This window comes from Pongo abelii, chromosome 5 (genome assembly GCF_028885655.2).
Source record: "Pongo abelii isolate AG06213 chromosome 5, NHGRI_mPonAbe1-v2.0_pri, whole genome shotgun sequence".
In the NCBI taxonomy this organism is placed as follows: Eukaryota; Metazoa; Chordata; class Mammalia; order Primates; family Hominidae; genus Pongo; species Pongo abelii.
In genome coordinates this window covers 2899433-2925940 of record NC_071990.2, presented here as the reverse complement: position 1 = coordinate 2925940, position 26508 = coordinate 2899433, and the positions used below count along the sequence as shown (strand labels likewise).

At 43.7% G+C, this 26508-nt stretch overlaps 1 long non-coding RNA gene and 1 pseudogene across 2 annotated transcripts; one reads left to right on the top strand and one right to left on the bottom strand.

Moving 5' to 3' along the window:
• Positions 1 to 4871: 4871 nt before the first annotated feature.
• Positions 4872 to 16760, top strand: LOC129059845 (uncharacterized). 2 transcript variants are annotated; one of them, XR_008525911.1, is made up of 2 exons: positions 4872 to 4963; positions 14532 to 16760. It is a non-coding gene; the product is annotated as an uncharacterized LOC129059845 (long non-coding RNA). The 2 variants fall into 2 exon arrangements; XR_008525910.2 differs by lacking the exon at positions 4872 to 4963 and adding an exon at positions 12799 to 13044.
• Positions 16761 to 20813: 4053 nt separating this feature from the next.
• On the bottom strand, positions 20814 to 21230 carry LOC100448662 (protein FAM136A-like; annotated as a pseudogene).
• Positions 21231 to 26508: the final 5278 nt, after the last annotated feature.

Below are 26508 nucleotides of genomic sequence, written 5' to 3'. Positions count from 1 at the left end.
ACAGGTGTGAGCCACCACGCCCGGCCTGTTGTCATTTCAACAGTGGTCACAGCATCTTCCCCAGAGGCAGATTCCATCTCCAGAAACCACTTCCTTTGCTCATCCATAAGAAGTGACTCCTCATCTGTGAAAGTTTTATCATGAGGTTGCAGCAATTCTGTCACATCTTCAGGTTCCATTTCTAATTCTAGTTCTGTTCTATTTGCACCACATCTGCAGCTACTTCCTTCACTAAAGTCTTCCATGAGCGTTGGAATTAATTTCTTCCAAACTTCTGTTAATGTTGACATTTTGACCTCCTTCCACGAATCACAAATGTTCTTAATGGCATCAAGAGTGGTGAGAACCTTTCTAGCAATTTATCAATTTATTTTGCCCAGATCCACCAGAGGAATCACTATATCTGGCAGCTAATAGCCTTTTAAAAATTATTTTGTATTTATTATTATCATTGTTATTATTATTATTATTATTTTGAGATGGAGTCACACTCTTGTCACTCAGGCAGGAGTGCAGTGGTGCGATCTCAGCTCACTGCAACGTCCGCCTCCCGGGTTCAAGCGATTCTCGTTACTCAGCCTCCCAAGTAGCTGGGATTACAGGGGCCCGCAACCACACCCAGCTGATATTTGTATTTTTAGTAGAGACGGGGTTTCCCCATGTTGGCCAGGCTGGTCTCGAACTCCCTACCTCAGTTAATCCACCTGCCTCGGCCTCCCAAAGTGCTGGAATTACAGGCGTGAGCCACCACGCCCAGCCGGAAGTGTATTTTTTAAATAATAAGACTTGAAAGTTGAATTTACTCCTTGATCCATGGGCTGTAGAATGGACGTTGTGTTAGCAGGCATGAAAACAGCATTCATCTCCTTGTACATCTCCGTCAGAGCTCTTGGGTAATCAGGTGCATTGTCAATGAGCAGTAATATTTTGAAAGGAATCTTTTTTTTCTGAACAGTGAGTCTCAACAGTCGGCTTAAAATACTCAGTAACCTATGCTGTAAAGAGACATGCTGTCACCCAGGCTTGGTGGTTCCACTGAGAGAGCACAGGCAGAGTAGGTTTAGCATAATTCTTAAAGCCCTAAGATTTTCAGTATGGTAAATGAGCATTGGTCTCAACTTAAAGTCACCAACTGCATTAGCCCCTAACAACAGAGTCAGCCTATCCTTTGAAGCTTTGAAGCCAGGCGTTGACTTTTCCTCTCTAGCTATGGAAGTCCTAGGTGGCATCTTCTTCCAATAGAAGGCTGTTTTATCTACATTGAAAATCTGTTTAGTGTAGCCACCTTCATCAATGATCTTAGCTAGATCTTCTGGATAACTTGGTGCAGCTTCTCCATCAGCACTTCCTGCTTCACATTGCACTTTTATGTTACAGAGATGGCTTCTTCCCTTAAACGTCATGAACCAAGAACCAACCTCTGCTAGCTTCCAACTTTTCTTCTGCAATTTCCTCACTTCTCTCATCCTGCATAGGATTGAAGAGAGTTGGGGCCTTGCTCTGGATTCGGCTTTGGCTGAAGGGAGTTCTGTGGCTGGTTTGATCTATGCAAACCACTAAAATTTTCCCCATGTCAGCAATAAGGCTGTTTTACTTATCATTCATTTGTTCACTAAAGTAGCACTTTTAATTTCCTTCAATAACTTTTTCTTTGCATTCACAACTTGGCAGCTTGTTTGGTGCAAGAGGTCTTGCTTATGGCTTATCTTGGCTTTTGACATGTCTTCCTAACTTTAATCGTCTTTCACTTTTGATTTAAAGTGACAGGCATGCAACTCTTCCTTTTATTTGAAGACTTAAAGGTCATTATAGGGTTGGTTCTTCACTAACCTAATTTAAATATTGTTGTGTTGTCTCAAAGAATTTGGGAGAGGGAGAGAGATGGGGAAACGACTGCTCGCTGGAGCAGTCAGAACACACAGAACATTTATCCATTAAGTTTGTCAACTTATATGGGTTTAGTTTGTGGCACCCCAAAACAATTATAATAGTAACATTACGGATCACTGTAACAGATGTAATAATAATGAAAAGGTCTGAAATATTGTGAGAATTACCAAAACGTAACACAGAGACAAGAAATGAGCACATGCTATTGGAAAAATGGTCCCAAAATCCTGCTTGACACAGTTGCCACAGACCTTCAATATGTAAAAAACACAATATCTTTGAATTGCACTAAAGCAAAATGCAATGAAATGAGGGATGTCTGTGTAAGACAAAGAGAAAATCATAAAAGCAGCAAGACATGTACAAGGGATCCTCAATAAACTCATGTCTATGGCCAAGGGTGCCAAGCAGTATTTAATGCAGGGAAGAATAGTCTCTTCAATACATGATATGGAAAGACTGTATTTCCACATGCAAGAGTAAAGTTAGACCCTGCTTCACACTGTATTAAAAAAACCCTCACAGGCAATGAACTAAATATAAAAACTAAAATCATAAAATTCTTAGGAGAAAACATAGAAGCAAATCTTCATAATTTTGGGTTTGGTAATAGGCTCTTAGATATGATACCAAAATCTCTCGCAAAACAACAACGAAAAAACAAAAAGAAACAAAATCCACTGGGAGTATACTTCGTTAAAATCTGAAATTTTGTGTATCAAAGGATATTATCAAGAAAGACAACCTACAGAGTGAAGGAAAATTTTTGCAAATCATATAGCTGATAAATTCAGAATATGAAGAACTTCTACAACTCAACAACGAATAGGCAAACAATTCAATTAAAGTATAAGCAAAGGACTTGAATAGACATTTCTCCAAGGAAGGTATACAAATGGCCAGTAAATGCCTGAAAAGATGATTCAAGTCATTAGTCATTAGGGAAATGCAAATCAAAAACCCAATGAAATACCACATCACACCTGCTAGGATGGCTATAATTTAGGGGAAAAAAGCAACATAACAAATGCTGGTGAAAATATGGAGAAATTGGGAACCTCATACATTGTTCGTGGGAATGTAAAATTGCACAGACACTGTGAAATACATTTTGGCTATTCCTCAAAAAGCTAAACATAGGATGACGATAGAATTGTTATAACAATTCCATTCCTCGGTAGATACCCACTGTATTAAACGCAGGGAGTCACACAGATACATATATGGCAAGAATCATTGGTGCATTATTCACAAATCTCAAACGACCCGTGCATTTTTAATATTCGGCCACAAAGAAGTGAAATTCTGACTCATATTACAACATTGATGAAACTTGCCAACAAGGTTTTCAAGGGAAATAAGCTGACTGTAAAGGCCCATTTTGTAGGATTCCACTTATACGAAGTACGTGGGACAGACAAATCAGAGACAGAAAGTAGATTAGAGGCTACTGGTAATGAAAGGAGGGGGGAATGGGAAGTTATTTTACAATGAGTACCATGTTTTTATTTGTTCTGTTGAAAAGAGTTTTGGAAATAAATAGCAGGAAAGGTTGTACAACATAGTCAATGTAATTAATGCTTCTGAACTGTCCACTTAAAAATGGATAAAACAGCATATCTTATGTTGTACATATTTGACTACACAAAAACAAAGTTAAAAAGTACAAAAAACTCTGTTATTAAGAGTCAGTTTCCCAAAGGGATGGAGATGCTGGTAGCAGAAGGGAAAGAAATCTCATTAAATAAAAAAAAGCAATGTCCTCTTCAGGAGGTGGCTCAGCTAGTTTAGCCTTACCTTAGCTCCACAATGGTCCATTTTATTCAGAAATAGAAACATGGGGCGTTGGGGAGAAGAGGAGATGTGTACCTGCCTCACCTGCCTCCCTGCCCAGAATGCCGACTCCAACTCTCGCATTCCACTAAGCTGGGGATTAAATGAAAAGTGAGAATCTGGAAATCCCCAGAGATGATGTTTGTCGTTGGAGCTGATCTTATCTCGTTTTAGTAGCATGACCTCCTCCTCAAACTCAGGATGCAATTATGGTCACATCTCATTAGTGTGCAGTAATTGCTCAGCCCCATACCAGATTATCAGGAAGTTCTGTTATTTTCCTTTTGAGGATGGACTCCTACTGAACTGTCCTAGAATCTACCACCACTCAACTTACACCATTTAAAAGACCCAGGGAACGGCCAGGCGCAGTGGCTCACGCCTGTAATCCCAGCACTTTGGGAGGCCGAGGCGGGCGGATCACGAGGTCAGGAGATCAAGACCATTCTGGCTAACACGGTGAAACTCCGTCTCTACTAAAAATACAAAAAAACAAAAACAAAAACAAACAAAAAAAACATTAGCCGGGCGTGGTAGTGGGCGCCTGTAGTCCCAGCTACTCGGGAGGCTGAGGCAGGAGAATGGCGTGAACCCGGGAGGCGGAGCTTGCAGTCAGCCGAGATCGCGCCACTGCACTCCAGCCTGGGCCAGAGCGAGACTCTGTCTCAAAAACAAAAACAACAAAAATAGACCCAGGGAACTAGGCCAGTCCAGCTTCCAACCCCAAGCAGGGAGCAACTTGCTCAGTCCACGTTGTGATAGCTCCTCGCTGCCACAAGGTGGTGATGTTGCATCACAGACTCGCATGATGGGCGCGCAGGCGTCAGTGCTCCCAGGACCTGCTGTTCCATTCCTAAATGAAAACTGCTCCCAGGATCTGGATTCACAAGACAAGGCAGTCTATTCTCCGTTGGGGAGCTTAGGGGCAAGAGGGCATCTCAGAGAGAGGGCACATTCTCATCTCTGAAGATAAGGAGAACATCATCAACACATAAACCAATGCCAGCAGTGCACCTTAGGATGGGGGCCACTGTGAGTTAAAGCAAAATGAACGAATGAATGAACCAATAAATGTCTGAGAGGGAAAGTCCCAATGACCCTCAGGAAGTACAATCAAGAGTTGCAGTTATTTTCGTTAGGAACGTTCTAAACACAGGGGAAACCTTCCTTCCTTCTGCTCTATCGTTGGAGTGGGACATCAATGTTTCTGGTCTCTATTTCCGGGACACCAGAAATCAAGGTATAGAGTTTGGAGAGGGGCCTTGGGGAGGTCACAGTGGCAGATGACTGCCAAATGAGGGGGCAGAAGCCAGCAAGCGCTAGAAAAAAAGACAATCGGCCCAAACTGTTCACCAGCACCGCCCTCCCAACCCCCAGCTGGCTCTGTTTCCAAGACTTTCCATTTTCTAGCCATTTCCTTGTCCTTAAACCACTTTCCTTTAATTGAACTTTTTCTTTGGAGCCATGCACCCAAGGACTATCGTCTGTCCTTGGGAATTATAGGGAATTCCTGTTGTATGTGAAATTTTCCACTGATTTAAGAATTTTTGGAAAGCTTTACTACAATATCCTGGTCCATTGTCAGTTTTGATTTTTTCTGGAACTCCCATTACAGCAAAACAAGACAATAAATGTTTTTTAACATGGGAAGTACTTTCTCCTGTTTGGCAAGCTGCCCATATGAAATGTGAATAAGTATCAACTGTTACATGAACATATGATAATCTTCCAAATGAAGGGACATGCGTGACATCTGTTTGCCATAATGCATTAGGACGCAGACCTCTGGGATTAACTCCTGCCTCTTGAGTGGGCAGGTGTAAGACTTGACACTGGGTGCAATGTTGTACAATATCTTTTGCCTGTTTCCATGTGACATCAAATTTGTTTTTTAATCCTGTTGCATTTACATGAGTCAAAGCATGAAGTTCTTGTGCTTTTATGAATGCAGATGATACCAGTAAGTCAGCTTGTTCATTTGCTTTAGTCAAAGGCCCTGGTAAATTAGTGTGTGCTCGAATATGAGTAATATAAAATGGGAAATTTCTTTTTCTTACAGTTTGTTGTAATAAATTGAATAGCTGGTTTAATTGATTATCCATGCTATATTTGATTAGAGCTGTCTCAACATCCCTTGTAGCCTGTACTACATATGCAGAATCTGATACAATATTGATAGGTTGATCAAAATCTTGTAACATTGTAATGACTGCAGCCAACTCTGCTCTTTGAGCTGATTGATATGGAGTTTTGATTACTCATTCTTTTGGCCCTGTGTAAGCTGCTTTTCCATTGCTGGAACCATCAGTAAATACTGTTAGAGCATTTTCTAAAGGTTCCTGTCTGGTAATTTTAGGTAGAATCCAAGTAGTCAATTTCAAAAACTGGAAGATTTTTGGTTTTGGGTAATGATTATCAATAATTCCCACAAAATTAGCAAGACCAATCTGCCATGCACCAGAATTGATAAAGGCTTGTCTAATTTGTTCCTTGGTTAAAGGGACAACTATTTTGTCTGGGTCATTTCCACATAATTTTGTTATTTGTAATCTTGTCTGACCAATTAATGTGGCTATGTGATCCAAGTACAATGTAAAAGTCTTAACTGTACTGTGAGGAAGGAATGACCACTCTGCAAGATCAGTATTTTGAATAATGATGCCTGTTGGAGAATGTGCAGTAGCAAAAATCAAAAGTTAGAGTGGGGCTAAGGGATCTATTCTATTTATTTGCGCTGACTGAATTTTTTCTTCCACTAATTTAATTTCTTTTGTTGCCTCTGGGGTTAACATTCTCTTACTATTTAAGTCTGAGTCTCCTCTTAAGATAGAGAACAAATTTGACATGGCATAAGTAGGAATGCCTAGAGTTGGCCGAATCCAATTAATATCTCCCAGCAATTTTTGAAAATCATTTAGTGTTTTTAATGTGTCTTTTCTTATTTCTATTTTTTGTGGCTTAATTTTTCTATTTTCTATCTGCATCCCTAAATAATGAAAAGGAGTAGAGGTTTGGATCTTATCAGATGCTATTGCTAGTCCTGCGTTGGCAACCTCTGCTTGCAGAAATGTATAACATTCAATTAATTTATCTATTGTTTCTGCAGCACATAAAATATCATCAATATAATGAATGATATAACAGTCTGAAAACTTGTCTCTAACTGGTTGAAGAGCTCGACCTACAAAAGTCTGACAAATAGTTGGACTATTAAGCATTCCCTGAGGTAACACTTTCCACTGAAACCTGGTGGCTGGTTCTTTATTATTTATGGCCGGTATAGTAAAGGCAAATTTTTCGCAATCCTGCTCCGCCAGAGGGATGGTAAAAAAGCAATCCTTTAGATCAATCATAATTAAAGGCCAGTCTTTTGGGATCATGGCCTGAGAGGGCAACCTGGGTTGGAGAGACCCCATGGGTTGAATTACGGAGTTTATGGCCCTTAAGTCAGTTAACATACGCCACTTGCCGGATTTCTTCTGAATTACAAACACAGGAGAATTCCAAGGCGAGAATGAAGGCTCAATATGTCCCTTTTTTAACTGTTCATTTGCTAATAAATGTAAAGCCTCCAGTTTTTGTTTTGGTAGCGGCCACTGATTTACTCATACTGGTTTTTCTATCTTCCAAGTTAATGGTATGGGTTTAGGAGGCTCTACAGTGGCCGCCCCTAAAAAGGATACCCTATTCCTTCTCTTTCTTGATTTATTTTAGTCTCAATTGGAACTTTAATGCCATCTTCATTTTTTCCTAGTCCCTTTCCTGGTATATATCCCATCTTGGTCATGATTTTTTGACTCGTGGGGCTATACAATGGAGCAGGCATAGTGATTTCCGCACCCCATTGTTGTAATAAATCTCGACCCCACAGATTAAGAAGAATTGAAGTAATCATTGGCTGAACAGTACTTTCTTGATTATCTGGCCCTAAACAATGTAAAATCTTAGTACTATGATACACTTCTGAGGCTGTGCCTGTGCCGACAAGTCCCATAACAGCCTTTTGTTTAGGCCAATTTTTTGGCCACTGATTTAAAGCAATGATAGAGACATCCGCTCCAGTGTCTACTAACCCTTCAAACTGTTTTCCTTGAATAATGGCCTTACACACAGGTCTGTTCTCTGAGACCTGACTTGCCCAATATGCAGCCTTTCCTGTTGGATCAGTGCTTCCAAACCCTCCTGTTCTTTTTATCTCACTATTTCCAATCTTAATATAAGGCAGGAGTAATAATTGAGAAATCCTGTCTCCTGGACTGGCACTCCAAGGAATTGAAGAGCTAATAACCAATTGAGTTTTGCCTTTATAGTCTGAATCAACCACACCAGTATGAATTTGAACTCCCTTTAGATTTAGACTTGATCTTCCCAAGATTAGTCCTACAGTCCCCTCAGGCAGCAGGCTATATACCCCTGTGGGGATTTTTTGTGGGGGCTCCCCTGGAAGCACAGAGACTGCTTGTATAGTACATGAATCTACTGCTGCACTGCCACTTGTGGCGGGGGACAATTGTTGTATTGTGGTAACTGGCTTATTCCTTGAAACACTTGGGACAGTGGGGGTTGTTGTCCCTGAAAACCCTGAGGAACAAAGGGCTGAATTGGGAATGCCCCAGTTTGTTGTGGGGCCTGAGGCTGGCCCCTTTGCTCATTTCCAGACAATGGTTGCCCATTTCTATCAAATTTAGAATGACATTTACTAGCCCAATGTTTTCCTTTTTTACATCTTGGACATAAGTCAGCTGGCTCTCTACCTGTTGTTGTAGTCGCTTGAATAGTTATATTCTGTTTATTTGAGACTGGGCAATTCTTTTTTAAGTGACCAATTTGAACACAATTATAACATTTCCCTCCAAATGTTCTAATTTGTCCTCCTAAAACAACTCCTGTTATTGCTTGAGCCGTAAGCATAGCTTTATGCATAGCTCCTCCAATTCCATCACAGGCTCTGTGATTACTCTGAGATTACATCTGATCCTGCAGGAACCTTTCCTTTCAATGGCTTAATGGCTGATTGACACTCAGGATTGGCGTTTTCATATGCCATCAACTCCACTATGACCTTACGGGCATTTTCATCGGTAATTGACTTTTGAGCAACATCTTGGAGCCTTGCCACAAAATCCGGGTAGGGCTCTTTCGAACCTTGTCTTACTGTATTAAATGAGGGGCAGACGGTTCCTGGGTCTTGGATTTTTTCCCAGGCTCTAAGGCAGATAGCTCTAACTTGCTCAATGGCCTCATTTTGCATTAATGCTTGTTGACTAATAGTGCTCCAATTTTGACTTGTTCCTAATAGTTGATCTGCATCTATGTTAACTGGAGGATTGGCAGCCCTATTTCTTCGGACCTGTTCTTGTTCCCCATCAATCCACCAAGTCTTAAATTGTAAGAATTGAGAGGGTGAGAGAGACAATTTTGCCAGAATCTCCCAATCATAAGGAATGAGTCTATGTCCATGAGCAATGGAATCTAATGATGTCCTCATATAAGGGGAGTTGGGTCCATTCGGTTTTACTCCCTCTTTCATATCTTTTAGCATTTTTATAGAAAAAGGCTTGTATCTGACCTCAACTGTGAGAGGCTCTCCCTCTTGTGCTCCTTCTCCAGGTGGTATCGGTTCTAACGTTACTGGGAATTGCCACGCCTCAGTATCTCCTTCCTTTCTTGACTTCTCAATAATTTCATGTAATTCACTACCCTGTCTACTAGGTGGTGCCATAGGATTAAGTCTCCTAGTGGGCGGCTGAGGGTATGGCGCCCTGCCCTGTGGTGCTGGGAGCGTTCCTGGATATCCATGCTGACTTTCTGGGGGTGGCCGATACTGAAGTTCAGCCGGCGGCCAGTATTGATAAGCTACTGGCAGTTGGGTCTTATTTTCTCTAAGTTGTGTTTGAGGTTGTAATGTTACGGGCATCTGACCCGTTGGAAGAGGACTTGGCCCTCGTGGTTTAGACTCTGATGGCCCCACTAATTCTGGACCTTTTCCTTCTAATTTTAATGTTTCAGGATATATCACCTCCTGTAATTGATTATAGTCAACATTTTGCGTTAACTGAGCCATTACCGGCTCTGCTACATATTTGCAATGTAAACATTCTGTTTCTTTCTGGGATTTTTTTCCCTGTCTTTTCTTTACAATCTATTACACAGCTTCCAGGGGCATCAGAAACTGAAACGCTATCTTCTTCTCTTTGAAATGGTTCTAAAGCTGCTTTAATAATGGCCCAATCATTCCATACTGTAAGTGGAATGATATTACCCTTCCTACCTGCTTGTTTTAGTTCCTTACCAATTCTTTTCCAATCTTTTAGATCCAAAGTTCCTTGTTCTGGAAACCGTGGGCAAAATTGTTCTATTATTTGAAATAGCTTGATTAGATTTTTTGTAGATACTCTAACTCCCCCTCTTTTTAAAAGAATTTTAATAAAGCTGAAATAAGAGGCATATTTACTTTTAGTTTTACTTTTAATTTGCCCCATTGTCACCCTAGCTGTCAGGCCTCTGAGCCCAGGCCAGGCCATCGCATCCCCTGTGACTTGCACGTATACATCCAGATGGCCTAAAGTAACTGAAGATCCACAAAAGAAGTAAAAACAGCCTTAACTGATGACATTCCACCATTGTGATTTGTTCCTGCCCCACCCTATCAATGTACTTTGTAGTCTCCCCATCCTTAAGAAGGTTCTTTGTAGTTCTCCCCACCCTTGAGAATGTACTTTGTGAGATCCACCCCTGCCCACCAGAGAACAACCCCCTTTGACTGTAATTTTCCATTACCTTCCCAAATCCTATAAAACAGCCCCACCCCTATCTCCCTTTGCGGACTCTCTTCAGACTCAGCCCACCTGCACCCAGGTGAAATACACAGCTTTATTGCTCACACAAAGCCTGTTTGGTGGTCTCTTCACACGGACACGCATGAAACTAGCTTCTTCCGAGCGCGCAAGCTTACCGTAAGGCTGACTGTAGACATACTCGGGATCTCTCGTCGACTTGTCCTCAATTACCATGCTCGAGCGTACCTTCACCCTAGAGAAAAGCCTCCACGTTGGGCACCAGATGAAGGGGTGGGTCGCCCCTCCACACCTGTGAGTGTTCCTCATTAGGTGGAACGAGAGACTTGGAAAAGAAAAAGACACGAAGACAAAGTATAGAGAAAGAAATAAGGGGACCTGGGGGACCAGCGTTCAGCATATGGAGGATCCCGCCAGCTTCTGAGTTCCCTTAGTATTTAGTGATCATTCCTGGGTGTTTCTCAGAGAGGGGGATGTGTCAGGGTCACAAGACAATAGTGGGGAGAGGGTCAGCAGACAAACACATGAACAAAGGTCTTTGCATCATAGACCAGGTAAAGAATCAAGTGCTGTGCTTTAGATATGCATACACGTAAACATCTCAATGCTTTCCAAAGCAGTATTGCTGCCTGCATGTCTCACCTCCAGCCCTAAGGTGGTTTTTCCCTATCTCAGTAGATGGAACGTACAATCGGGTTTTATACCGAGACATTCCATTGCCCAGGGACGGGCAGGAGACAGATGCCTTCCTCTTCTCTCAACTGCAAGAGGCATGCCTTCCTCTTATACTAATCCTCCTCAGCACAGACCCTTTACGGGTGTCGGGCTGGGGGACGGTCAGGTCTTTCCCTTACCACGAGGCCTTATTTGAGACTATCACATGGGGAGAAACCTTAGACAATACCTGGCTTTCCTAGGCAGAGGTCCCTGTGGCCTTCCACAGTGTTTGTGTCCCTGGGTACTTGAGATTAGGGAGTGGTGATGACTCTTAAAGAGCATGCTGCCTTCAAGCATCTGTTTAACAAAGCACATCTTGCGCAACCCTTAATCCATTTAACCCTGAGTTTGACACAGCACATGTTTCAGAGAGCACGGGGTTGGGAGTAAGATCATAGATTAACAGAATCTCAAGGCAGAAGAATTTTTCTTAGTACAGCACAAAATGGAGTCTCCTATGTCTACTTCTTTCTACACAGACACAGTAATAATCTGATCTCTCTTGCTTTTCCCCACACCGCCCTCCCAACCCCCAACTGGCTCTGTTTCCAAGACTTTCCATTTTCTAGCCATTTCCTTGTCCTTAAACCACTTTCCTTTAATCGAACTTTTTCTTTGGAGCCATGCACCCTTTATCCGGGTTCCCCCAATGGTGGCATCTCACAAAGGACGGTCCAGTATCCCAACGGCGTGTTGCGTTCCGCGGGACGCAGATTTCCTTCACAGGCACCCCTTGGGTTGCGTTTTTATAGCCACACCCCCCCGCCTCCCTAACTCCTGGGCACAGCTAATGAGTCCTGCATTTCTCTCCTCTGTCCTTTGGATAAATTGATCCCAAGTCTGTGATCTTTGGGATTGGTTTCTCTCACCAGCGTAACTCCCCAGGAGATCTAGCAGGCTGATTCTTTTTGTCGCACCACAGACTCTCATTCTGTAGCCTGGATATCTGCCAGGGATGGGGCGGGGGTTGGCACAGGGCAGGTGCGTCCCTCCTCCCCGCACAGAGTCCCAGCACTCCTTTTTTTTTTTTTCTTTTTGAGATGGAGTCTCACTGCACTCCAGGCTGAAGTGTAATGGTGCGATCTTGGCTTACTGCAACCTCCGCTTCCTGGGTTCAAGCAATTCTCCTGCCTCGGCCTCCCGAGTAGCTGGGACTACAGGCGCTCGCCACTACACCCAGACTAATTTTGGTATTTTTAGTAGAGACAGGGTTTCACTGTGTTGGCCAGGCTGGTCTTGAACTCCTGACCTCAGGGGATCCGCCCGTCTCGGCCTCCGGGATTACAGGCGTGAGCCACCGCGCCCGGCCTCCGCCCTCCATTCCTGTGGGTCCAGTTTCCACCTCCTCGAAACCCAGCAGGGTCCTCCCCAACCCTGAAGGGCTAGACGAGACCCGAGGCGGACTGCGGTGGCGTGGCGCGGCGCGGGCGGAGCTTGGAGCCGGAGGCGGGGTGTGGGCGGGGCTGGGCGGGGCTGGGGCGGGGTGTGGGCGGGGCTGGGGCGGGGTGTGGGCGGGGCTGGGCGGGGTGTGGGCGGTGCTGGGGCGGGGTGCGGCCTCGGCATGGGCGGGGCCTGTGTGTGGCGGGCGAGCTGCCGAAACAAGCCTGGAGTCCCGCGGCCCTGGTCCTGGGCTGCTTGGGTCGCGCGGGTACCTGGTCCCCGAGGGCGGAGCCGCAGCGCTCCTGCCTGTCCCGCGTCTGCGGGTCGTGGCCCTGTAGCTGGAACCTGGCGCAACTCAGAGAGCTGTCCTCGCAGAGGCGCAGGTCCCAGACCAGCGGCTCCTACGCCGCCCTGCGCTGGCTGGAGGGTGAGTGATCTCCTACCGGAGACTGAGGGACTTGGGAGAGGCGGTTCCCTCCTGCAGCCTCCCCGGAGGTTCTATGTCACCATTCACTGTCCCTGCAATGAGACACCTTCCTGTACCACTTATGTAAAATAGCAAACATTCCCCTGCTGTTTGATCCGCTAGAGTACTTTATTTGCTTATCACTATTAGGTACCATGGTTTTTGGTACTTACCGCCACCCGGAATTTTGTGGCGCTTTCTTTGCCGGCTTGTTTATTGTTTCTTGCCCGCCCCCCCGTACCCTCCCCGAAGAGTACAAAGTTCCATTCGTATCTGTCTTGTGGCCCCAGCACCTGCCCAGAGATGAGCTCTCCTGCCAGGAGGGGTCCAGCTGAACGAACGTGTGTATGGGTTAGGAACTGTGTCCCACTCATTGCTAGTAATGGAGTCAACTCCAGCGGCTTTCAAAGAACTCGTGAAGAGCCTGGAGCTTCTCAGAAACCATCACCCGCTCTGGAACCTCCATGACTCTGGGCTCCATACTCACCTTCCAATCTTAGTTTCGCCTCCACCTTGACCTTTAACCCTCCTGGGGGCCTGTCTGCAATAGTGCTTCAGATTCTTCCCCTGTCTTTAACCTGAGAGCACCTGCCTCACCTTAGACCTGCTCTCCGCTGCCCTCAGGGTCCCTCCACGGTGTGCGCCATGGGCAGCCGCCTTCCCTCTAGGTTCCCCGTAGATTGAGAGCTACCTGAGAAGGGGGCCAAGCCGTGGGGAGAAGCAAGTCCTGAGCTGCCTGGCCAAGCCACGCCCGTGGGGTCAGGAGAAGGGCCCTCCTCCTCGGCCTCACCGACCAGACTCCTGCTTCCCTGGGCTTTCCCAGGCCTCCCTATGCGCTGTGACAGCCAAAGTTTGCTTTCTACAAAGTCACCTCCAGGCAGTGACTGTCTACCAGGGCACTGCAGAGTCTCCCAGCTAATGAGGAGGTCATTCACTCTCCTCTCTTTTTCCTTTAAGATCCCTTACATTTCCTTTAAGATAAATCCCATTTTGGCTCACCCTGTAAGTTACAGCCCCACTTCTCACTGCCAAGTGTGGGTGTCACTGCTGGCTCAGGGAGCATGGATCCTGTAAACTTGCCTCATCAGGTGGCTTTAAGGAGTGACCTCCAGGGACTAGACAAGTAGCTTGTTCTTCACAATCACTGCCCTCCCAAGAACATCCAGGATTTCAGCCTCAGTGCTAAGACAACCATGTCTCTCCCTGACACGTGCTTGCTGCTGATAATTCTAGGAAAAGCAGAGGGCTGTGCAGGTGCCCCTGCCCCTAGGCTAGGAGAGCTGGCAAATGCCTGGAGACCCAAAGGCCTCATCCTCAGGGAGGCCAACTCTTCTGTTTTAGTGATACACAGAGTATCTTTTATTGTGATTTATAGTGCAACTTACTGGTTCAAACAATACTACCTGTATTCATAAACTTTCTTTTTCCTTTCCTTCCTCACTGCCCAGCTTTAGGTTCATTCTTGTAAGTGTTGCTGGTGTCAGAATAGGAACCTCCCTGCGCTTTGAATGGATGAATGTGACCTCTCCCACATTCTCCGGTGCTGTGATGTGCCTTAAACACAGCAAGGTACTTGGACACAAAGCCTGTGCCTGGAGGCCTTATGCAGTTTCAGACAGACAGTGCATGGCCCTCGCTACACACTCAGTGCTACTGTAGATGTTTCTGCCTGGAAAATACATAAACACAAATATCTGCAGTTGCCAATCCACCACCATCTTGCAGCCCCAAGAGAGCCCCAGGAATCCAGGTTCCTTTGGTATTTCTGCTCCCTGCCCTTGGTGCATAGCCTGCATCCCCAGGACGACAAGAAGGCTGACTGAGCCCTAGCATCATCCCACAGTCCAGCTGGGAAGAGAGCCAGCGACAAAGCCAGAGGGAGCTAGCTCCCACACCTCCCAGGCCCAGCTGAGTTAGCTTCTTGAGGCTATTTCCTGGAAGCCCCGCCTGTGACTTCTGCTGACACCTCACTGGCCATCTCAACTGCAAGGCAGCCTAGGAAATGTAGTGCTTACCTGGACGCGTGGATTCCTGGAATCGACTCAGGGTCTGTCCTTGGGGAACCAGAGTGGGGATATTCAGTCACCAAAGATGCAGGTTCCCAGCTGTCCAGTGAAGTCAAGCGAATGGGGAAGGATTTGAAGTCACCTTTGGGCGTTTGGAGTGATCAGAGCTGTCTGCCTCCTCTTGGGGGGTGACAGTGCCCCACTCTATTAAACCCCATATTTGCCCCCAACTCAGCTTCAGCCACAATTACGCTCTTTTCCTTTATGTCCGCAGGGCACGTGGCCTGGGCGGAGCCCACTCCTCAGCACCCACCTTACTTCTGGCAGTATTCTGCAGACCCCAGCCCTGTGCCTGTGCTCCTGAACAGCTGGAGATAAGGAGTGGGCCCTGGAAGATGCTCAGTCAGGCTCTGCTCCACGTTTTAGTTTAGGGAATAAGCATAACTATGTGTCTCTGTTCTTTTTGTTATGCTGTAAAGACACATTGATATGTTAAAATTGTTGTTTGGACACAACACGGATCATGTAGTGTCTTCACATTAACCCCTAGTCACACTCTCTAAGTTGTCTATTTTCTTCCCCCAATATTTTTATTGTTATAAAAATACACCGAATATAAAAACCTTAACCAGGCCAGCCGCAGTGGTTCACACCTGTAATCCCAGCACTTTGGGAGGCCAGGACGGGTGGATCACTCGAGGTCAGGAGTTTGAGACCAGCCTAACCAACATGGCGAAACCCTGTCTCTACTAAAAATACAAAAGTTATCTGCGCATAGTGGTGCCCGCCTGTAGTCCCAGCTACTGGGGAGGCTGAGACAGGAGAATCTCTTGAACTGGGGAGGTGGAGGTTACAGTGAGCCGAGATCACACCACTGCACTCCAGCCTGGGCAACAGAACGAGACTCCATCTCAAACAAACAAGCAAACAAAGAAACAGAAACCTTAACTATTTATCTTTCAAGTTGAGTTCTCCCTGTGTTTTCCAGGCTGGAGTGTAGTGGCTGTTTACAGGCATGATTATAGTACACTGCAGCCTCCAACTCCTGGGCTCAAGTGATCCTCCTGCCTCAAACTCCTGAGTAGCTGGGACTGCAGGCATGTGCCACCATGCCACGGTATTAACAATCTAAACAAAAATATGATCATCTCAAAGATACAAAGAAAGCATTTGACAAAATCCTACATCCATTTCTGATAAAAACTCTCAGCAAACTAGCAATAGAAGAGAACTTTTTCAACTTGATAAAGAGCATCTGTGAAAAACCTATAGCTAATATCATACTTACCGATGACAAAATGCCCTTTGGTGTAGGTTCTACTCAGTGCAGTAAGCCAAGAAAAAGAACAGATTGGAAAGGAAGAAGAAATGTTGTCATTAGTAACAAGAGATGTAATTGTCTATGTAGAAAATGCAACAGCATCTACAAAAGGCTACTGAAATAAGTGACTGTAGCAAGTTATCAAGGTTGAAATACAAAAACCAGTTGTATTTCTATATACTAACAACAAATAATCAAATTGAAATCAGTAGACAGTATCATTTATAAACATCCAAAATAATATGTACTTATGTATAAGTCTTACAAAAGATGTAAAATACATATCTATATACTGAAAACTGCAAAACAATACTGAAATAAATTTAAAAAGACTTTAACAACTGGAGAAAGATGCCTTGTTCATGAATTGGGATTGTTTTCACAAAGGATTCCATGAGGGTGGGACATGTAGGTGTCTGTGTGACACTAAGGGAGGGAGAGTCACTTTATCTCAACTGCCTAGGAGTCTCAACCGCCCTGGGTGGCTGCAGGGTGAACACATCAAGATCTCTGGCTTTGCAATCCAGGGGGCCTGAACACTGGCATTTCCTGGTGAGCATGGCGGCATGAGATTGATGGTGGGGTTGGGGGAGAGCTCTGAAAAGATCCCAGGATACAGGGGCATATCGGGGGCTGGTCCTTGAATCCCCAAGAAGCTCCTGCAGACATCCACAAAGAACGGGCACAGCCTGGGACAGAAGCAGGCCATTCCAGGGTATGCAGGCGAGGGCAGCGCCACTCAGGGCTCCCCAGTGCCCCAAAACCAGCATAGCCTCCTTGGCCCAAACTACACCTATCTGTGCCTCAGCCATTCCCAGCGGCTGTGTGATGCTCAGGCCAGCTGTCCTCAAAGCTGGTGCTCATGCTGCATTTGGCTACTGGAAGTGCTACATTGATTTTTGCCCCACAAGATTTAAATGAGGGCAAAGTAGGCGGAAGGGAGGGGGCGCATGAAGAGCGACTGCACCTCAATGAGAAGAGAGCCCTCCCTAGAATAAAATGCTGCTGGTTTTGTGGTGCCTGATGAAGAAAAGGAAAGAGTGGTCTGCGCAAAATTTTATTCTGTTCTGTTCTGCTGCCCAGGGCACTCCTGACCACTGTGCAGGCCACAGTTACCCTGCGCCTTCCTGCCTGGCCTCTGCAAAGCACATGTGGGTCAGCTGGAACCAGGGCATATTCTTCCTAGTTGACATCCCAGAAAAGTCGGCCTTGGCTTCCAAAAACCACCAGTCATTCCTCAACTTCAAAGAAAAGACTCTAAGCCATAACTCTTTGCGAGCTTCAATCTGGAAAGGAAAAGTTGAACTTCGCTTCGTGATCTTTTCTGGATTTGTCCAGGCTCTGAACTTCTCACATGGAAGTGCTTTTTCTACTGGGAGAAACAAAGTCAAATTGAAAATCCAGGCAATGCCCCCATACTCACCACACACCCATTACCCCCCGTCCCCACCATCATGCAACTAGATGGAGAGCGTGGCCTAAGACGATCCACAGGTATTTTCCTTCCTAGATACCAAGATTTCCCCCAAATTCTCATTCCCCCTCCATCCTATGGACAGCAGTAAAACAGCTAGAAAATGCCTGATACAAGCAGAGATTTTAAAAATAGACTCTCTGCCCCAAACTCCTTTCAAATGTTTTTTAATTTCAAAAATTCTCATAACCAGTTGGTTCTACTTATATTCGTGCAATACACATTACCATGAGTCAGGTAAATGGTGTGGCACAGAGACAAAGATCACAGCTCAGCACTCTGCCTGCCTGAAGAGGAGGCCATCGGCAGTCCTGTTGTGCTTCCCAAGAGGAGACAGCAGGAACAGGGAGTCCAGCAGGATCACTGCTTCTGACACTTTTGTTTGCTCTTGGGGACCAAGCTCACTGCCTGCCCTGGAGGTAGCTCCGAGCTCACTAAGATCCATCACTCAGGCATACTGGCTCATGCCTGCAGTTCCAGCACTTTGGGAGGCCAAGGCAGGAGGATCACTAGAGGCCAGGAGTTCAACTAGCCAGGGCAACAAAGCAAGACCCTATCTCTACAAAGAATATAAAAATTGGCCAGGAGTGGTGGCTCACACCTGTAGTCCTAGCTACTTGGGAGGCTGAGGTGGGAGGATCACTTGAACCCAGGAGTTCAAGGCTGCAGTGAGCTGTGATTGTGCCATTGCACCCCAGCCTGTGCAACAGGGTGACCTCATCTCAAAATAATAAAAAATTAAAACCTGAAATTAAAACCAGATTACTGAAAAATGGCACAGTTTACCAAAAAAAAAAAAAAAAAAAAAAAGGAGAGAGATACAACTAACTCCAAAAACTCCTAAGTACAGATAAGAGAGTTATTTCTGTCTCTTTATGCAGATAAATGTAAAATCTTCATTAGTACATCTTTTTTTTTTTTTTTTTTCTGAGACAGAGTCTTGCTGTGTCACCAGGCTGGAGTGCAGTGGCGCGATCTCGGCTCACTGCAACCTCCAACTCCCTGGTTTAAGCGATTCTCCTGCTGCAGCCTCCCGAGTAGCTGGGATGACAGGCGCGCACCACCACGCCCAGCTAATTTTTGTATTTTTAGTAGAGACAGGGTTTCACCATGTTGGCCAGGATGATCTTGATCTCCTGACCTTGTGATCCGCCCTCCCCGGCCTCCGAAAGTGCTGGGATTACAGGTGTGAGCCACTGTGTCCGGTCCATTAGTACTTCTTAGTATTGAGTACAAAGTGTTATTGTCTGGCAGATTTAACCAAATTCAACATGTATTAAAAGGATTACACACCATGAACAAGTGACATTTTGCCCAGGAATGTGAGAGTGGTTCAAGATAAGAAAATCAATTATTGGAAGATATGACATTAAGAGAACGAAAAAAACCCCAAATACATGATCATCTCTATAGATGTAGAAAAGGCATTTGACAAAATCCAGCACCCTTTCATGATAAAAACACATAGAAAATTAGGAATAGAAGGGAATTGTGATAAATAGAAGGGAACCTGTGATAAACTGCATTTAAGAAGAACCCACTCTAAAATCATACTCAATGGTGAATGACTAAAATCTTTCTCCTAAGATCAGACACAAGACAAAGATGTCTACTTTACCCACTACTATTCAACATTGTACTGAAAGTTCTATCTACAGCAGTTAAACAAGAAGAAATAAAAGGCATCCATACTTGAAAGGAAGAAGTAAGCCTATCCTTATTCCCAAATGAAACGATCTTAATATAGGAAATCCCCAAGAACCCACAAGAACACTACTAGGGCTAATAAATGAATTCAGAAAAATTGTAGGATACAAAGTCAACACACAAAAATCTGCTGTGTTTCTATACATGTGAAATGAACAAGTCACATAAATTATGAAATAATTCCATTTATAGTAGCAACAGGGGTTTGTCTCAATTGGGCTCTGTTAATTCAGGGGGCTAAGTAATGCTAAGTTTAGGCTTTCATTCCATTCCGTTCTATAAAAAGCAAGTTTTTCCAAATCCAGTACTTCATAACTCTCTTATAATCAAGCAGCCAACTGCTCCTCTTTTACTGTTCATTCATTGATATCAGTACATATCCCAATCAAAACCCCCTTCTCTTCAAGGCGAAAATGTTACTGCAAGATTGCCCTGTCATTTTGCTACACACAGCCTCAGGGCCCATCGGCCAGTAAGAGGGAAGCTCTGCTTCCCATAATTAGTGTGTCATCGCTTCTCATGTGTTTGCATGGTCTCCAGGCTGAAAGATGCAGCATGTAATAATTTTCAGAAATACACATCCACATGTTGATGATCAAAAATGGGGATCCACAAGGAACTTTTTGAAGCTCTTATCCAAACTATCTCACTCCCAATTGCACATCTTAAAATCAACTTGTATGCCCTTGTATAAATTACACAAAACCAAAAAAAAAAAAAAAAAAAAAAAAGACCCAGAAAACTTTTTTTCCCTTCTGAGTTAGTGACCTCATGGATTTTGTTTCACAGCTTATGGAAAATGGTGCAGTGACACTTGTGGCAAACAGGATGTTGGCAACAAAGAGAAAATATCTCTCCTCAAACTCCATCAACTCTAGCCTGCCAGCCTGTTGGTACCTGTGTAGTAAGAAAAGTCTGGTACCTTGGAGGGCTCTGGCTTGTTACAGAGGTGATCCTTACTTCCAGGACAAGCACTGGCCACAGGAAATATAAGCTCTAAAACTCTCCCGTAATATCTCTGACCCAATTTAGCACCACTTTTTTCCACTTCCCTTTTCAGGACTGAAACATAAAAGAACCAGTGTCCAGAGGAAAGTGACGTATGCCTTACACTTGTGTCTATCCTTTATTTGTTCGTTCATAAACTTGGCTTAAAAGACTAAAATTCCCAATTCCTTATAAAAAATACATTCTTGCCCTCATTGGCCACTGGCAAAGACTTTTATTTCCCAATGCATAAGAGAGCCTTCTTCATCTTCTTGGTCATAGTTGGGATGAGGTGCATGTGGTCGTCCACACACTTGGTCACACAACCGTCCAGCTGCTGCTTCACCTGAAGCTCCTTACTCCCAGCATCTATTGAATCTTTGGCTTTGTCATTGCAATGCATGGTGCACCGGGCCAGGTGGTCCTAGAACTTCTCCAACTCACTGGTGACCAAGGCCTGGACTTGAGCCAGAGGCACAGGGCAGCACTCGATGCACTGGTGCACCTGCTGCGTGAATGCCTGGCTGTCCTCACAACAGCTGGCGCTGCACCAGAACATGAGACCCTGTGTCTTCCAGATGTTCTCTCTTTCCAGACTCTTCACCGTGGAGTCCACCACCTTCTGCACCCACAGCTGCTGCAGCAACGCCATGGTGACCCTGCGCTGCCCTGTGCTGCTTAATTTTTCTAGAAATCTAAACTATTATAAAAAAAATTAAGTCTTGCCAGGCACAGATTCACAGTAGCTCATGCCTGTAATCCCAGCATTTTGGGAGGCCAAGGTGGGTGGACAGCTTGAGCTCAGGAGTTCACATCCAGCTTGGGCAACATAGCCAAACCCCATCTCTACCAAAAACAAAAACATTAGCTGGGCATGGTGGTGCACACCTGTGGTACCAGCTGTGGGAGGCCAAGGTGGGAGGATCACTGGAGCCCAGGAAGTCGAGCCTGCAGTGAGCCATGATTGTGCCACTTCAGTCCAGCCTGGGCAACAGAGATCCTGTCATGAATAATAATAATAGTAATAATAATAATAGAGTATTAATTTTAAAAAGGATTAAAAATCTATTGGCCATATGTATGTGGATCTATTCCTCTCACTCTCCTCTCTCTACTGTTTCATTTATCTTGCATCTATTCCTTTGCCAATATCATACTGTGTTTATTAATTAAAGTACCTTTAGAGTAAATTTGAAAATTGTGCAGGGTAAATCCAATCTATTCTTCTTTTTCAAAATTGTTCTAACTATTCTAGCTTCTTTGCTTTTCTGTATAAATTTTTTGAATCAACCTGTCTATGTCTCCCAAAAATTCTCTGGGATTTTGATTGCAATTGTATTAAGTGTATATATAAATTTGGGAAGATTGTCATCTTTTTAACATTGATTCTTCTAGTTCATGAACATGGTGTCTTTCTCCATTTATTTAGACCTTCTTTGGTGTCTTTTATCAGCTATTTTTAGTTTTCAGCATAGAGAGCATGTACATGTTTTGTGAGATTATTTTATTTGAGGATCTACTGTGAATTTTATTGTTTTAATTTTGGGTTCCAATTTTACATTACTGGTATATAAAAAGACAATTTACCTTTACATATTGACCTTGTATCTTGCTATATCATCTTATTAGTTCTAGAAGGTTTTTTTTTCTTTTCTTTTCTTTTTTTTTTTTTGAGACTGAGTTTTGCTCTTGTTGCACAGGCTGGAGTGCAGTGGCACAGTCTTGGCTCACTGCAACCTCCGCCTTCTGGGTTCAAGCAATTCTCTTGCCTCAGCCTCCTGAGTAGCTGGGATTACTGGCGCCCTCCACCACGCCGGACTAATTTTTGTATTTTTGGTAGAGACCATGTTGGCCAGGCTGGTCTCGAACTCCTGACCTCAGGTGATCAACCCACCTAGGCCTCCCAAAATGCTGGGATTACAGGTGTGAGCCACTGTGCCTGGCTTTGTTTTGTTTTTTCTTTTGTATATTCCTTGAAATTTTCTACATATACAACCATATAATCTGCAAATAGGGATAGTTTTATTGCCTACTTTCCAATTTGTGTGCCTTTTTTGTAAATTTTCCTTTTCATTGCACTGACTAGGTGAGAATGGACATCCTTGCCTTATTCTTAATTTTATGAGAATAGCATAATGATAGCTGTAGATATTTAGATGTCTATTGTCAAATTAAAAACATTTTTTTTTGGCCCAACATGGTGGTTCTCACCTGTAATCCCAGCACTTTGGGAGGTTGAGGCGGGTGGATCACCTGAGGTCAGGAGTTCAAGACCAGCCTGGCCAACATGGTGAAACCCCTTCTCTACAGAGCACGACTCTGTCTCAAAAAAAAAAAAAAAAAAAAAAAAAAAGACTTTTTTTTCTATTCCAAGCTTGCTAAGAGGTTCCTTTTCCCCCATGAATGGACAACATTAAGTTTGGTCAAGTGCTTTTTCTGCATTAATTAATAGGATCGTGTGGGTTTTTTTCTAGTCTATGGTGGATTACATTGGTTGATATCCAAATATTGAACCTTACTTGCATTCCCGGAATAAACATTATTATGTCTTGCTGTGCTATTCTTTGTATACATTGCTAGTATAATAAACATTATGTCATGCTGTACTATTCTTTTTTTTTTTTTGAAAGAGCCTCACTCTTGTTACTCTTGTTGCCCAGGTTGGAGTGGGGTGGTACGATCTCAGCCCACTGCAACCTCTGCCTCCCGGGCTCAAGAGATTCTCCTGCCTCAGCCTTCTGAGTAGCTGGAATTACAGGCATGCGCCACCACGTCTGGCTAATTTTTGTATTTTTAATAAAGACGGGGTTTCGCCATGTTGGCCAGGCTAGTTTTGAACTCCTGGCCTTAAGTGATCCACCCTCCTCAGCCTTCCAAAGTGCTGAGATTACCAGCATGAGCCACTGTGTCTGGCCTATACTATTCTTTTTATACATTGCTCATATAATAAATACCATTATGTCATGCTATACTGTTCTGTTTATACATTGCTGATTCACAAATGTTTTGTTGAGGATTTCTTTGTATTCAAAAACACATAATGATATAGGTATAGTGGTCTATAATTTTCTTTTTTGTACTTTGTTTTTGTTATAATAGTAATAAAAGCCTCAGAAAATGAGTTGGAACGTGTCCCTTTTCTATTTTCTGGAAGAGATTGTATAGGATTGATGTTTTTTTCTCATTTAAATAGTTGGTAGAATTCATCAGTAAAATCATATGGCCCTGGAGATTTCTTTTTAGAGGGCTTTTAACTATACATTTGATTTCTTCAATAGTCATAGGATTATTTAATTATGTCTATTTCATCTTGGGCATGTTTTAGCAGTTTGTAGTTTTCTAGGAATTGGTTCATCTCATCTAAAGTGTATCTGCATAGAGATACTCATGGTATTTGTTGCGGGGAGCAACAACTATCTAGGACAGTGGTGTGGGGGGTATAAGAATTTACCAAGACAGGCCGGGCGCTGTGGTTCACGCCTGTAATCCCGGCACTTTGGGAGGCCGAGGCGGGCAGATCACCTGAGGTCGGGAGTTCGAGACCAGCCTGACCAACATGGAGAAACCCCATCTCTACTAAAAATACAAAATTAGCCAGGCGTGGTGACGCACGCCTGTAATCTCAGCTACTCGGGAGGCTGAGGCAGGAGAATCACTTGAACCCAGGAGGCAGAGGTTGCAGTGAGCCGAGATTGCACCATTGCACTCCAGCCTGGGCAACAACAGCAAAACTCCATCTCAAAAAAAAAAATAATAATTTACCAAGAGAGTTGTTGGTAAAGAAAGGCAGATTTATTAGAGAAAGTAGGAAAATACATTGCCAGAGAGACAATGGACAAGTCAGCAGAAGCTGACTGCAAAGAAACAAAGACTTGTGGAGATTTTGTAGGGCAGTGCTTATGCTGAAGAGGGCTTTGTGTAGTACTGATAATACCAAGATTGCAGTGAGTTAACTTGCAGGTGTTCTGTGATAGCTAGGTGCAGGAAGACTGAATTATTTGCACAGGAGGGCTACGTATCCCAGACCATGAGAAAGGCAGACTTGTAGCTTATCTGCTTTCTCTTTTTGCTTTCCCTTGGTCCTGCAAGCTTGACTCCCTTTCCCTAGTTAGGGCTCCACATTTCCCCACTAACAGAGCAACAATAACAAATCTTTGGTACGTGGACAAAGATCTCTTCTTCCAACTGCTTCCTGCTGACCAGAGGCACCGAACTGGCCCTACCTAATCCTGTTACTCTGTCAGGAGGTTACAAGGGCCTAAATCCTTGGCTTGGGAATTAATTGGGCAGAGTCATTGTGTAACCATGGGGCTGGGGGCAGCATTTGTAGCCTAAAATTTTGTCCTGCTGTATCCAAAGGAGAGTCATGGAGTTCTTTTAGTGGCTGATACCCTCACTGCAGTGACATTTTAGTTTGAAATTGTTGTGTTCTAGAAGACACAAAACAAGATATTGCATTAATAATACGTAATGCAAATAAGCTAATATAAGCATTATTATAGGTGAGAGAAGTGGGGCCTGAGAGATAAGATTTCTAAATGTTAATTCAATAAGAGAAAATCAAGGAAAAGTTTGTAGATGTACTAGTGAGGAGTTAGTTTACTTTTGACCTTTATTTCTACATATTCCATTCCAGGTGCTGAACTATTTATAGGCATGAAAGAATTACTACACATTTTGCTGGCATTAACTTTATTGTTTCCCCACCACAGAAAAAACCTGTGGAGGTACACAGTGAACTTGTCTCCCATTCCTGGTGTGTCTGATTATAATTGAGGGTGTAATTGCAATGGGCTCGAATTAAAGCCCCTAGGACAAGGCCAGACCCCTTGGAGTTTGTGATGTAGAGGTGAGCCTTACAAGCCTCTGCATATGATGAAGGCAAACAAATTTTTAACGAGGCATTTTTATGGAAACAGAAAAAAAAAACAAAGTAACATTGGGCACAATTTATCCAGATGTTAAAGCATTTTTAGTTATAGAGGAGAAAGGCAGTGGCAATCTGACCCTTTTCTTTCTTTTGCTTGTATTTTAAAGAATGAACTTTAGTTTGCAGGACCTTAGGAAAGAGGTAATAGCAACTCCATTGAGTTTAAATTAGAAAAATAAAAGGAAAAAAATGTTGAATGCATTGGGAACTTATGGCCCAGAAAGAATTCAGGATTTAGTTAAAATTGTGGAAAATAAAAAAAACTTTAAAGCAGTGAACAAGACTAGAATTTGATGACAGATGTACTACAGCTTTTCTGAAACACAATTTTTCTTTCCAGTTTACTAAGAACAAATAATAATAGAACAAATCTATTGGTAAAATAAGTTTTAGCCTTATTAAACTTGGCTTGAGTATTTGCATAAAGTTAGCAAGAATAATTATTTTGCATATAGACTCTTCTATTTTTTAAATTTGGTTTTGCTGAAACTTTATTCCACAGAGAATCTCAGATTTGACTTCAATGCCTTAAGCCCAGTTATGGGTTTGTGCCATTAAATACCTGTAAGAGTTGGGTAAATTCTTTTCCTCTTGAGGTCCCAAGATAACTTGGGGCTCCTGGGCTTGTTAGAAAGTGACATTCTTTACTTATCACAGGTTAGGAACCCTGCACAGGGACTGTGTAGATAAGGTATGAGGCCAAGAGACTTTTATTGGCTTTATAAGTTAACTTTGATTCCGCCCCCCCAAAAAAGCATGCCATTCCAGTTAAAGCTTGGTAAAATAACCAGTGTCTCCAATTGTGTCCTGTTACAAAAGAAAACAGATTTTTTTTCCTTTTTTTTTTTCGAGACAGGGTCTCGCTTTGTCACCCAGGCTGGAGTGCAATGGCGCAATATCAACTCACTGCAGCCTCGACCACCCAGGTTGAAGCCATCTTCCTGCCCCAGCCCCCCAAGTAGCTGAGACTACAGGCATGTGCCACCATACCCAGTTAATT